Raw genomic sequence first — 11,395 nt, forward strand, 5'->3', positions numbered from 1 at the left:
GCAATGACTACGCTGAAGCCCCACCCCAAACCTGACACACTCAAGTGATGATTTGATCTGAGGCAGCTTCACCTTGAACTTAGCTTTTGAAGGTTTTGTTACTGCTGCAACTCAATTCCCTCACGGGTAACAGAAGCACCTGGGGAAGAGGGTTAACTGACCAGGGGTGGGTGTGGGGTCTGGATTTTGTAACGTCATCTGTTGGGGTGTCAAAAATAAGACTAGAGGCTTTACAGCTAGGGGTGAGTTAGGGGCTAAGTTCTTCACCAGATAGTAGGGGCAAACGACATTTTCTGCCCTTTGGAGGAGTGACGCAGCTCGTCCCCGCTGGCCTTCTCTACCCCCTCCTCCCACCGTGGGAGACTGGCTGACCTTGTTTCTATTCAACGCTCTCTCAAATTTTTACACCTGAATTTTGGTAAACAACCTGTGCCATGGATAGGGGCCTTATCGGCTCCCCAGCGGCCTCCTACACCAAACGCTTTTGTTAAGGGGAAAAGCTTGCCTTAGAAGTAAGTGGGGCGGGAGTTCGCTCCTCCCCTGCACTATCTGGCTTTGGCGAGAATCTTGAGATCAAAGCGCCGCCGCTCAGCCGTCTCTGGCGTTCCTCGGCTGCCCTCTTCTGGGAAGTTCTGGTATGACGTGGTCTCCTGGCAAGCAAGCTAATCCACAAGGGATGAGGCCTGGGTACTTAATCAAAAAATATTTATTGAAAAGAAAATGCGCATGCGTCATAGTCCCGGACATTTGGGATTTATCGCTTAACAAAACAGACACATAGTGTGTTCTCCTGCTTCGTGGTTGTGCGAAATGATCAGTGGGTCAAAAAATAAACAGAACGGAATACCGTGACAGGGGAGTTGGAAACAGCGGAGAACACAAAGCAAGCTGCAATTCAGTTTTCAGAATTAGCTTCACGGAAGGTGACTTTTGGCCAAAACCTTGAAGAAAATGAGTTGAGTGCTGCTTATCGGTGTGATCACCATGGCTCCTGGCTCTTTCTGCTTTCTTATAGAAGCCCAAGACCACCTGTCCAGAGAGAGCACCGCCCACAATGGGACGCTCCCTCCCCCACGGATCACTAATGAAGAAAATGTCCTACAGGTTTGCCTGAAACCTGATCTTATAGGGGCATTTTCTCTCTTTAGAGGTTCTCTCCTCTTATGACTCTAAGCCTGTGTCAAGTTGACATAAAGCTAGCCAACTCACTACGTAAGTGTGGGGACCTGGGCTCGATTTCCCAGAACATCCGAACTTATATATTAAAAAAAAAAAAGCCAGACAGGGTAATTCATGCTTATAATTCCAGGGCAGGGAAGGCAGAGCCCGGGGGATCACTGGGGTTCCATGGCCAGTTATGGAATCAGTTGAAACAGTGCGTATCAGGTCCCAGTGAGAGACTCTGACTCCAAAAACAAGATGAGTAGTCGGGGGCGGGGGGGGGGGGGGGGCACCCAAGGTTAATAATCTCTGACCAAATTGTTCACACCCCACAAGCACACCCCCACACACGTACACACACAAAAGAGTGTGACTGGCAGAGGAAGTGGGTGGAAAGACCCTGGGGTGGCAGTTAGGGAGGAGCAGGAGGGGGGAGCAGAGAAAGGAAGAGTCCAATGCTAGGGTCTCCGGGGCCAGCTTTAGAGAACGGTCTCTATTACTCTACTCTGACTGAAAAGAAATTGTAAAATGACTCGGGAGGGATCTTGGCGGGCCAAGAGGCCACGTGGAGGATGAGAGCCCATGGTGGGGAGAGACAGACACGCCACGCAGGCAGAGCTTACGTGGGAAGTTTTATTGGGGAAAGGGACGGGAGAAAAGGGGAAGAGAAGACAGAGACAGGGAGAAAGAAAAAGAGAAGAGACAGGAAAAGTTCTGCCTGCCCCTTCATAAGAGCAGGAGGAAAAAGAGAGCTGGGGTGGGAGGAGCTCGTCTCTTAAAGGGACCTTTGCACCTGCATTAGGGTCATTGTAGCCCTAGGACCCTAGGCTGGCTAGGGTACTGCCTGAGTTCATCCCGCCAGATGACAGGCCTGGCCAGAATAATGCCTGAATCCTAACACAAGTATCACAGGCTGAGTGACTTAAACGCCACACACGGATTTCCTTGCATTTTTAGAGGGTGAAAGTTCAAAATGAATATGCCTGTCGATTCTGTTTCTGCAAGGACGCCCTTCCCGGCATCCTGGCTGCTGCCCCTGGCAGTTTCCTCACTGAGATCTTTCACTGGGAACTGCAGCAGGCGTGCAGCATTCGACATAAGAATGTGAAGCCCTCAACTCCCTGGTTTTTGCTTCAGAGGTGCTGTTGGAGGTGGGGGACCATGATGCCAAGACAGCAGGAAAGTGGAGACCTGGAGACATTCTTGTGAGTCACTTCATTCACAGTGCAAATCAAATGGGCCCCAAACTGAAAACTGTCAATGTTGAAAGACACTATGTGAGGCACTCTATGTGTGTGTGTGTGTGTGTATTTGTGTGTGTATTTGTGTGTATGTGTATGTATGTGTGTATGTGTATGTATGTGTGTATGTGTGTATATGTGTATGTATGTGTATATGTGTATGTATGTGGGGGATGAGGGTATGAATGTGGGTGTAGGGGTGCAAGAGTGTGTGAGTGTGAAGATATGAGTGTGTCTCTTTAGTGTATGGAGTGTGGGGGTGTGAGTGTATTTGTGTGAATGTGGGTGTGGATCGGTGTGCCTATAGAGGGTGTGAATGTGTTCCTGTGGGTAGGATGTGGATGTGTGTCTATGTGAACGTGGACGTGGTATTCACACTTGTGTGTAGTACCCAGCCCTTTGCCTGTGCTCTCCATAGGGGTGTGACAGAGCTGCTAACACCCTAGGGACTTGGCTCTTGGGGACTGCAGTGCAGCCAAGGAGGCAGCTCAGGAACTTGAGAAGGCAAGAATATCTCTGCCTACTGTCCTGGTCACCTGCCCCTGTTTTTGTTCCTCTGGGGGAAGTGTCTCCATCTCTTGGAAGAGCTGGGGGGGGGGTCTCTGCTATTTACTGAGCACATTCTATGTGACAGGCTCTGGTGTGTGTGCTGGAGGTGTGTTAACATGTTCTATGTGACAGGCTCTGGTGTGTGTGCTGGAGGTGTGTTAACATGTTCTATGTGACAGGCTCTGGTGTGTGTGCTGGAGGTGTGTTAACATGTTCTATGTGACAGGCTCTGGTGTGTGTGCTGGAGGTGTGTTAACATGTTCTATGTGACAGGCTCTGGTGTGTGTGCTGGAGGTGTGTTAACATGTTCTATGTGACAGGCTCTGGTGTGTGTGCTGGAGGTGTGCTAACATATTTATCTATCATCTATTTATCTCCTATCTATCATCTATCTATCAACCATCTATTTATCTATCATCGACTTATCTATCATCTCTCTATCTACCTATCTATCATCTATCAATCATCTATCTATCATCTATCAATCATCTACCTATCTATCATCTATCAATCATCTATCTATCATCTATCTATCTCCTATCTATCTATCATCTATCTATCAACCATCTATTTATCATCGACTTATCTATCATCTCTCTATCTACCTATCTATCATCTATCAATCATCTATCTATCATCTATCAATCATCTATCTATCATCTATCAAACATCTATCATCTATCAATCATCTGTCATCTATCTTATACCTATTATCTATCAATCTATTTCTATCATCTATCTTTATCTATCATCTATCATCTTTATGTCTATCAATCATCTATCTATCATCTGTCATCTATCTTCTCTCAATCATCTATTATCTACCTATTATCTATCAATCTATTTCTGTCATCTATCTATCTTTATCTATCATCTATCTATCATCTATGTCTATCAATCATCTATCATCTGTCATCTATCTTCTATCAACTATCTATCTTTATCATCTACCTATATCTAATATCATCATCTATACACCCATCCATTTACCCAAGGTACAGGTTCAGTTCTCTTTCTAGGTGTTGTAGTCAACTCCAGGTGAGGGCCTGGGGAGACTGCTCGGGAGTTAAGAGCACTAACTGCTTTTCCAGAGGACCAGAGTTCAGTTCCTAGCACCCATATCAAGTAACTCACAACCACTTGTAACTCCAGGGGATCCAGTGCCCTCTTCTGAACTCTGCAGGCACATAAACACACAGAAAATACACATTCAAATGATTGTAAGAGCTCCTTCTGCTTTTATATTAAATTGTTTAATTATTAATAATAATTAATTAATATCAACCATTTAAATCAATATATTTATAAAAGAATGACCTGGGGGTTCAGAGTAGACTTTAAGATTTTTCTGGGAGCTTTTCACCTTATCAGAAAGGTGAGAAAGGTTGTATCTTTGTTCTAAGAACTCCATCTTGTTCTGCAGCACTTGAAGCTGCCTTGGACCAGTATTGATGGTTGAGAGGGACCATTTTTTTTAAGATCCACTTTGCCTAGTGACTGTCATTATATAATACAATTGTTGCATGCCCCAAGGGGGCCGTGAACTTGAAGAACAAAGAACCCCACTGTGTCCAAAGGGAAGCCAAAAGCAGCTGTGGAGGTTTCTAAAGCAGTAGAAGAATCGACCTATTTCTTTTAAGATGTTGAAGCTATGAACACAAAGTGGCTCTAAGTCTCTGCCTACTATCTTTCTAATGAGATCACTCCATAGTGACAGCCTTTGTTTTGTTTCTGAGACTACTCCTGTGTCTTCTTTGTGTTTTGTTTTGTTTTGTTTTAGGTTTATATTTACTTTTATTCATGTATCTGTGGTTATGTCAGTATGGACCTATGCCATGTGTGTATGAGTGTCCAGTAAGGCCTGAAGAGGGCCCGGGTCCCCTGGAACTGGAGTTATATATGATTGGCAGCTGCTGGACAGGTGTGCTAGGAACTGAACACTGGCCAGCAGTAAGAGCAGTAAGCACATCTGTCAGCCCCTGGTTTTCCTTCACTTGATATCCATCTTGCTAGAGATGTATCTTTTTCTTTTCTTTTTTTTAAGAACCGTCTTTCTGTTTCATTTGGTTTTCCTGTTTTTAATTTTATGCTCTGTGCTCTTGTTTTATTTTTCTTCCTTTGGATGTGATTTTGCCCACTGTTTTTTTTTTTTTTTTTTTTTTTTTTGGTTTCCTATGGTGAGAAGCCCTGATCACTGGCTTAAAATGTTCCTCTTTTCTAATCTCAGTCTCTCGTGCTGTGAGCACTCCCTTTGCACTGCTGCCTCTGTGCCCAGAGTTCTGTGCAATTTTTGTTTCTTTTGAAATTTCTTTTTTGGCCCCATGAATGAGCAGTGGTGTTTGGAAGTTTTCCTGTTATTTCTGCCTGCCGAGTTTTAACAACAATCTTGAGTATTGCATGGCCCTGAGAACAGCAAACAGCACGTGGTCCGTGTATTCTGCTGTGACGTCACAAAGCAGAGCTCAAGACATATGTGCTCAATAAATAAAAATGAATGGATGATTGGCATGGTAACTTAACAATCAATGAAGAGGGAGCTGCCAGCTGCAGGGGTGAGGGAGACGGCAGGACACTGAAGATGACTGTCCCTGGGTGAGGAGGTACAGCTGCCCATGGTTTCCTCCTTCTAGTTCCCATGTGTTCTGTCCCGAGCAGGCTCTGGGTACACAACCAGGCTGCTGAGTGCTTTCACTCTCTCCTGACAGGTGGTATCAGAATTTGAACCACTGAAACAGCCAACAGGGAAGGAGCCTGCTAACCTCCCAAATGATTGCTGTGTGCAGTTCTTGCCATGGTGGCTGCACCACAGAGGTCATGCCCATCTCAATTGGCAGCCACCTTATCCCCTTGTTCTCACTGTGCAAAGTCCCTAGAGATCCTGAGGGCTAGTGTTCACTCGGGATATCTTCTTCGTCTCTGCAATAAACCAGCCCCTGTACCACATGTGAAATTTGGTGACCATTGTGGAGATTCTGGGAAGCAATCAAGTTCTTAAGAGGGACTTAGGTTTCCTCTGTACTGTACTGAGCGGGGCTGGTTAACCAGCTGGTTCTAAAAGTGCACTCCACTGCCTAACTTTCTTCCTCTTCTGCCATATGATCTCCTCTGTCCCTTTAGCTCCCCAGGAACCAAGCTGATATGTTGGACCTCTGTTTCTGGATGTCTGGCCTCTAGAACCATGCAAAATTAAAATCGACCCTTTATTATCAGTCTTGGGTATTCACTAGCAACAGAAAATGGACCAAGATAGTTGGGTCATGTGATTAAGAGAAAACTTCCATTGCATAAAGTTACTGAGATCTGGGGGTTCAGATCCACTCCTATAACATTACCTCACTGATACACACATACACACACTCATGCAACCTGTTTTACAAAGGAGGGACCCAGGACCATGGAGGGAATCTCACAATAAATACCATCTCTCTCCCCAGAATCTTACCAACTGAGTTGGCAGGTGACATTCCTAAGCATTATATAATAATAATCACAATATAAGATGTTTGTGCTAGCCAGTCATTACTGTAGGCAAATACTTAATATAATCAGCTTATCATGAGAAAAGGTTTTCTTCGGCTCATGACTTTGTAGCTTCTAGTCTGTGTTGATCATTGTTTTGGCAGCCTATGGTGAGACAGCATATCACAGCAGGGCTAGTGGCAGACAAAAACTGCTCAGCTGATAGAATCAAGGGAGAGAGTGGGAAGAGAAGAGGAAGGAGTTTGGGGTCCCACACCTGCAGAGCACAGCCTCCCTCTGGGCCCCACCCCCAAGCAGCTATGGTGTCAAGGAAAGGAATAAGGAAACCAGGCAGGATGAACAGAAGAGCATCTCAGATACCACAGAGCTCCTCCCAAGCTCTTCTGACCCAATCTTTAAAAGAAAATTATACTGTGTGTGTGTGTGTGTGTGTGTGTGTGCATGTGTGTGTGTGTGTGTACCAGTAACACCAAGTACGGAGATCTAAGGACAACTTGCAAGGGTCAGTTCTCCTTCTACCAGGTGGACTACAGGATCAAACTCAGGCCTTCAGTACTGGCAGCAGGGACCTTTACCCACCGACCAATCCCCAGCCCCATGCAATCTTTTTTTTTTTATTGAGAAAAAAATTTTCGCCTCCTCCCAGCCTCCCACTCCTCCCCCACCACTCCTCTCCCCCTCCCCCCACTCCTCTCCCCCTCCCTCTCAAGTCTGAACAGCAGTCAGGGTTCCCTGCCCTGTGGAAAGGCCAAAGTCCTCCCGACTCCATCCTGGTCTAGGAAGGTGAACATCCAAACTGGCTAGGCTCCCACAAAGCCAGAACATGGAGTAGGATCAAAACCCAGTGCCATTGTCCTTGGCTTCTCAGCAGCCCTCATTGTCTGCCATATTCAGAGAGTCCGGTTTTATCCCCTGCTTTTTCAGTCACAGTCCAGCTGGCCTTGGTGAGCTCCCAATAGATCAGCCCCACTGTCTCCGTGGGTGGGTGCACCCCTCTTGGTCCTGACTTCCTTGCTCATCTTCTCCCTCCTTCTGTTCCTCATTGGGACTTTGGGAGCTCAGTCCAGTGCTCCAGTGTGGGTCTCTGTCTCTATCTCCATCCATCGCCAGATGAAGGTTCTATGGTGATATGCAAAATATTCATCAGTATGGCTATAGGATAGGATCATTTCAGGTTCCCTATCTTCAGCTGCCCCAGGAACTAACTGGGGACCTCGCCTTGGGCACCTGGAAGCCCCTCTAGGCCCAAGTCTCTTCCCAACCCTAAGATGGCTCCCTTAATTAAGATATGTGCTTCCCTGCTCCCCTATCCAACCTTCCTTTATCCCAATCATCCCGTTGCCCCAAGTTCTCCCCATCCTACCCTTCTCACTTTTCTCTCCCCATCTCCCCTTACTCCCCTCCCACCCCACCCTTAAGATCCCGATTTTTTGCCTGGCAATCTTGTCTACTTCCCCTACCCAGGAGGATAGCTATATGTTTTTCTTTGGGTTCACCTTCTTATTTAGCTTCTTTAGGATATCAAATTATAGACTCACTGACTTTTATTTATGGCTAGAAACCAATTATGAGTGAGTACATCCCATGTTCATCTTTTTGGGTCTGGGTTACCTCACTCAAGATAGTATTTTCTATTTCCATCAATTTGCATGCAAAATTTGAGAAGTCATTGTTTTTTACCGCTGAGTAGTACTCTAATGTGTATGTATTCCACACTTTCTTCATCCATTCTTCCATTAAAGGACATCTAGGTTGTTTCCAGGTTCTGGCTATTACAAATAATGCTGCTATGAACATAGTTGAACAAATGCCCTTGTCATATGATCGGGCATCTCTTGGGTATATTCCCAAGAGTGGTATTGCTGGGTCCAGGGGTAGGTTGATCCCGCATTTCCTGAGAAACCGAAACACTGCTTTCGAAAGTGGTTGCACAAGTTTGCATTCCCACCAGCAATGGATGAGGGAACCCCTTCCTCCACAGCCTCTCCAGCAAAGGCTATCATTGGTGGTTTTGATTTTAGCCAATCTGACAGGTGTAAGATGATATCTCAGAGTTGTTTTGATTTGCATTTCCCTGATCGCTAAGGAGGTTGAGCATGACCTTAAGTGTCTTTTGGCCATTTGAAGTTCTTCTGTTGAGAATTCTCTGTTCAGATCAGTGCCCCATTTTTTAATTGGGTTAATTAGCATTTTAAAGTCTAGTTTCTTGAGTTCTTTATATATTTTGGAGATCAGACCTTTGTCTGTTGCGGGGTTGGTGAAGATCTTCTCCCAGTCAGCGGGTTGCCTTTTTGTCTTAGTGACAGTGTCCTTTGCTTTACAGAAGCTTCTCAGTTTTAGTAGGTCCCATTTATTCAATGTTGGCCTTAATGCCTGTGCTGCTGGGGTTATACGTAGGAAGTGGTCTCCTGTGCCCATCTGTTGTAGGGTACTTCCCACTTTCTCTTCTATCAGGTTCAGTGTGCTCGGACTGATATTGAGTTCTTTAATCCATTTGGACTTGAGTTTTGTGATAGATATGGGTCAATTTTCATTCTTCTACAGGTTGACATCCAGTTGTGCCAGCACCATTTGTTGAAAATGCTTTCTTTCTTCCATTGTATACTTTTAGCTCCTTTATCGAAAATGAGGTGTTCATAGGTTTGTGGGTTAGAATCTGGGTCTTCTATACGATTCCATTGGTCGACTTCTCTGTTTTTATACCAATACCAAGCTGTTTTCAATACTGTAGCTCTGTAGTAGAGTTTGAAGTCAGGGATGGTAATGCCTCCAGAAGTTCCTTTATTATATAAGACTGTTTTGGCTATCCTGGGTTTTTTGTTTTTCCATATAAAGTTGATTATTGTCCTCTCAAGATCTGTGAAGAATTTTGATGGGACCTTGATGGGGATTGCATTGAATCTATAAATTGCCTTTGGTAGAATTGCCATTTTTACTATGTTGATCCTCCCAATCCAAGAGCAAGGGAGATCTTTCCACTTTCTGGTATCCTCTTCAAATTCTTTCTTCAATTCCTTAAAGTTCTTGTCAAATAGATCTTTCACTTCCTTGGTTAGAATTACCCCAAGATATTTTATGCTATTTGTGGCTATCGTGAAAGGTGATGCTTCTCTGATTTCCCTCTCTGCTTCCATATCCTTTGTGTATAGGAGGGCAACTGATTTTTTGGAGTTGATCTTGTATCCTGCCACATTACTAAAGGTGTTTATCAGCTTTAGGAGTTCTTTGGTGGAGTTTTTGGGATCACTTATGTACACTATCATATCATCTGCAAATAATGAAAGTTTAACCTCTTCCTTCCCAATTAGAATCCCCTTGATCCCCTTATGTTGTCTTATTGCTATTGCTAAAACTTCAAGCACTATATTGAAGAGGTATGGAGAGAGTGGACAGCCTTGCCGTGTTCTTGATTTTAGTGGGATGGCTTTGAGTTTCTCTCCGTTTAGTTTGATGTTAGCTGTCGGTTTGCTGTAAATAGCTTTTATTATATTTAGGTATGACCCTTGTATCCCTAATCTCTCCAAGACTTTTATCATAAAGGGATGTTTAATTTTGTCAAAAGCTTTTTCAGCATCTAAAGAAATGATCATATGATTTTTTTCTTTCAGTTTATTTATATGATGGATTACATTGATAGATTTTCGTATGTTGAACCAGCCCTGCATCTCTGGGATGAAGCCTACTTGGTCATAATGGATAATTTTTCTAATGTGTTCTTGGATACGGTTTGCCAGTATTTTGTTGAGTATTTTTGCGTCGATGTTCATGAGTGAGATTGGCCTGTAATTCTCTTTCTTGTTTGAGTCTTTGTGTGGTTTTGGTATCAAAGTGACTGTAGCTTCATAAAAGGAATTTGGCAATGACTTATGTTTCTATATTGTGAAACACATTAAGGAGTATAGGTATAAGCTCTTCTTGGAAGTTCTGGTAGAATTCCGCATTGAAACCATCTGGTCCTGGGCTTTTTTTGGTAGGGAGGTTTTTGATGACAGCTTCTAATTCTTCACGACTAACAGGTCTATTTAGATTATTCACCTGGTCCTGGTTTAACTTTGGTATATGGTATTTATCTAAAAACGTGTCCATTTCTTTTACATTTTCCAGTTTTGTGGCATATAGGCTTTTGTAGTAAGATCTAATGATTCTTTGAATTTCCTCTGTGTCTGTGGTTATGTCCCCCTTTTCATTTCTGATCTTATTAATTTGCATATTCTCTCTCTGCCGTTTGATTAGTTTGGATAGGGGTTTATCAATTTTGTTGATTTTCTCTAGGAACCAGCTTTTTGTTTCATTGATTCTTTGGATTGTTTTCTGTGTTTCTATTTTGTTGATTTCTGCCCTCAGTTTGATTATTTCCAGTCTTCTACTCCTCCTAGGTGAGTCTGCTTCTTTTTTTTCTAGAGCTTTCAGGTGGGCTGTTAAGTCTCCAATATGTGCTTTCTCTGTTTTCTTTAAGTGGGCACTTAGTGCTATAAACTTTCCTCTCAGGACTGCTTTCATAGTGTCCCATAAGTTTGAATAGGTTGTTTCTTTATTTTCATTGAATTCAAGGAAGACTTTGATTTCTTTCTTTATTTCTTCCTTTATCCAGGTGTGGTTCAGTAGTTGACTGTTCAGTTTCCATGAGTTTGTAGGCTTTCTGGGGGTAGCATTGTTGTTGAATTCTAACTTTAATCCATGGTGGTCTGATAAGATGCAGGAGGTTACGAATATTTTTTTGTAACTGTGGAAGTTTGCTTTGTTACCGAGTATGTGGTCAATTTTCGAGAAGGTTCCATGAGCTGCAGAGAAGAAGGTATATTCTTTCCTATTTGGGTGGAATGTTCTATAGATATCTGTTAAGTCCATTTGATTCATTACCTCCATTAATTCTCTTATTTCTCTGTTAGGTTTCTGTCTGATTGACCTGTCCATTGGTGAGAGAGGAGTGTTGAAGTCTCCTACTATTAGTGTGTGCTGTTTGA

This window comes from Microtus oregoni, unplaced genomic scaffold, assembly GCF_018167655.1.
Source record: "Microtus oregoni isolate MIOR12 unplaced genomic scaffold, Mior012 000012F_ref0000307, whole genome shotgun sequence".
NCBI classification, from domain to species: Eukaryota; Metazoa; Chordata; class Mammalia; order Rodentia; family Cricetidae; genus Microtus; species Microtus oregoni.